Below are 3,825 nucleotides of genomic sequence, written 5' to 3'. Positions count from 1 at the left end.
CTCAAAGGCAACAATCTTAAAGACGTAACTTAGCACTCGTAAACATCAAATTTAATAACTTGATCATGGAGTGTTGTCGCGTAAATAGAGCATTATCGGAAAGTTCTTAACTTTCATAAGTGTTCTTGGGCACCAAGTCTAAACTTTGATGTAACATCAGCGATATGAATTTGCTGAAGTTATGTATTGATAAACGATCTCAAGTACCTATGTATGCACGGTGTCCCCGAAGTACCTAACTTATTGTGACTGGCGAAATACGTCTTCTTTGAGGCAGGTCCAGGCCCCCGAACAAAAACAAAAATATATTTAAATAAGTAGCAGAAATATATTTGGTACGTTTTTATAAGTATCTTTTTCCTTCACAAAACATTTATGTTTCTAAATTTAAAAATCTTACATTCAAGTAAATTGTATAATTTTTCATCACACTCGCTCGTAAACGGTGTCATTACATGACTACATACTGATACGTAATGAGCTATTTTACCGCCCTAGAGCGGTAAAGTGAATACCTGGATGGGGCCTTCCACGACCTGTCCAAAATTACAAGATGGCGGACGAGTGTTCGAAATGTCAGCGTAGGTATTTCAATATATTTACTTTAAAATTTGGTTATTACTTCGCGAGTGTAATAAAAACATTTTGTATATCACGGCTGAAGGATTACAAACTCGAGTTATTAAAGCCCTTCGGCGTCGGGCTTCAAACAGCCTCTCGTTCGTAATCCTTCACTTTCCGCCCGTAACCCACAATGTACCTAATACTATTATGATTGAACTTTTATTTACATTAAAAAATGCAAGAACTCTTAATGCAACACAGGCGCCAATAATTTAGTATTTCAAAAAATCTTTAGTGTATGCGGGTATACAAATCGATATATCTACACGTATTCAAATACTAATAAGTTTTGAAATTTGGCATCTTGAAGTAGAAGAAGGCTTGTCTCACTACTGTTTTGTTGCTACGCGTATTTGCTACGAGCTTCCGAACCACTTACACACCAAACCTAGCCAACATCTCCGTTTAATGTTTTGAAGCGTACCGTATCTCGTAGCGTAGCGTCAACGATTCGATTTCGCCGGCAGCAATGCCTACGACCCTACGTGCTACGCCCTGCGACATAGAAGATGAGACGACTTTGTTTCATAGTAAAGTTGCAAACTACACAACCCAGTTATTGGCATTTGGCCGTTACGATCCTTTATAACTCAAAACAACAGTTGGAATTATTTCGGAAGCCTAAAATAGCTTGTCTTTTCGGATTTTGTATGCCTTTTCGAACCACAGAACTTAATTTAGATAGAAGAAACAAATTCATATATTTGTATAGGGGCCGAGCGTGTCAAATTTTGTACTGAAGTTGATTCTTGCCTGTAATTTTAAATATGTCTCAGGCTCTTGATTGTTCATAATTTTTGTGTTGTTGAAATTGAATATCACGTAACGAGGCATTTTTTATGTTTTGGTTGACTTCAACTTACAAAAATTGACGCCCGAAAGCTGCAAGCTGCGAGTAAAGACGGACAACTCAGTGGATTTCACTGAGTTCATTTGACACGCTAAGTAGATACGTTTGCTTGATCTATGGTATATATGACATCTGTGTTTCGAACGAATTCAAAGGAATACTGACAGGCCACATAGAACGTGCGTGTTAAACCACACACGCCACACATTCTGACTTCTGACCTGGCGAATTAAATGCATGATAGAAATAGCTATTTATGCCGACTTGTTTAATAATACTTAATTATTCATACTAATATTATAAATGGATGTCTGTTTGTTTGTCCGTCTTTCACGGCAAAACGGAGCGACTAATTCACGTGATTTTTTAAGTGGAGATAGTTGTAGGGATGGAGAGTGACATAGGCTACTTTTTGTCTCTTTCTAACGCGAGCGAAGCCGCGGCCAAAAGCTAGTAATGTATACTTGTACAACATTATGATATTTAAGAGTAATGGCACGACTCGAAGTTAGATACGGTTCTAGATAAGACATGGATTGGATATTAGATATTATCTTAAAGTTGAAATAGCTCGTGCACATAAGTTAATTCCTTTATGTTTCCGCAGGATGTTCATTTCGGAGATGCAAGTAATTACATTATTAGATAAATTGTCATCCGCTGCTTTCTTACTTTTTTATTGTTTCCTATATCCCACACATACAGGATGTAACATTAATGCTGGTGATCCATTTAAGAGCATAACCGGTATCGAATAGCGGTTACGAATACCACTTCCTTTTTTTAAAATAAACACCATGAAAATTAAAGGTACTATAGAAGGTAATGTATAAGCCGTAGGATTTATCTTCGGCAATTATGTTACATTGTGTATATGACATCCATAATAGCATTGTCCTTATACTATGTGTGAAGGAAATAAGGTGCACCGGGGCAATTTCAACAAGATCAAAATGTTTTTCACGTTTTAATCTATTAACAATAGTGTCATATGTATTGTGTCCTCGTCATCACGTGCACGCGTGTTTGTACACATGTGAAACTAGTTACTACATACAAAGCACACTACACATACTAGTTACACATGGACAATATTTAGATTGACGACCGGTCTGGCGTAGTTGGTAGTGGCCCTGCCTGCTAAGCCGCGGTCCTGGGTTCGAATCCCGGTAAGGGCATTTATTTGTGTAATGAGCACTCTGTTCCTGAGTCATGGATGTTTTTTATATTTCATAAGTATTTGTATGTTATAGATATCGTTGTCTGAGTACCCAGATCACAAAAAGTCTTCTTGAGCTTACCGTTGGGACTCAGTCAATCAGTGTAAGTATGTCCCATGGTTTTTTCTTTTTTTTTAATTAATGGAAATTGCTGTCCAGTCAAAATTATGCCGATACACGTGTTACGATCACTTATTCTGGTTACGAGTACAAATCGTGGCATTCATGAATGACGCAAGAATTCGACAAACACCACACTGGTACTAATATCCTCAGCGTCGGACAGCTGTAATTGTACACTCGATGCATAATAAATACGAGTAATAGTATACTATTACTCGAATAACAGAGAAAAACTCTTTCTACAATGCGAAGTTCGACAGTGACTCAGGATGCAGGATCTTAAGAGCGCTTTCAAAAAATCTGCTTGTTCGCATTTCGACGCCGGCGGCGCTGGCGTGCGCCTGTGTGCAGACGCACACTATAACCAGAAGCATAACGATTGTAGCCTGCGGTACAGACATAGCGTGCGATCCTCTTCGAACAAACCTTACGTGCGGCTAGAGCGAAAGGGATAGCATTCATGGTCGGTACCGCCACGCCGTCAGTGGCGTTGCGGACTAACCATTATTGATACTTGCGTAAAAACACCACCATATATATTACATATTTGCATACATGATTTCGTGCATAAATACTTGACCTTTTAGTTTAATTATTAAATTTATCACAGTTTTTTTTATTAAAACGGTGTAGCCTTGGAATAAATAAATTAAAAAACTTTTATAATATAATAAATTGTGTATATAATATTGTCTTCTGTCACCGCGATAGTTACTCATGAAATAAATTTATGGAATCAGATTATATCGCGTATAATGAATATAATCCGTTTTCTTAGTTTTATTTTATTTTGTATATGATATGTTTTCTAGGTTCTTTTCGGTGAAGGAAAACATCGTGAGGAAACCGGACTTATTCCAATAAGGTCTAGTTTACCCTTTGGGTTGAAAGGTCAGATGGCAGTCGCTTTCGTAAAAACTAGTGCCTACGCCAAATCTTGGGATTAGTTGTCAAAGTGGACCGCAGGCTCCCATGAGCCGTGGCAAATGCCGGGATAACGCAAGGAAG

This window comes from Leguminivora glycinivorella, chromosome 3 (genome assembly GCF_023078275.1).
Source record: "Leguminivora glycinivorella isolate SPB_JAAS2020 chromosome 3, LegGlyc_1.1, whole genome shotgun sequence".
NCBI classification, from domain to species: Eukaryota; Metazoa; Arthropoda; class Insecta; order Lepidoptera; family Tortricidae; genus Leguminivora; species Leguminivora glycinivorella.
This window is presented reverse-complemented; position numbering follows the sequence as displayed.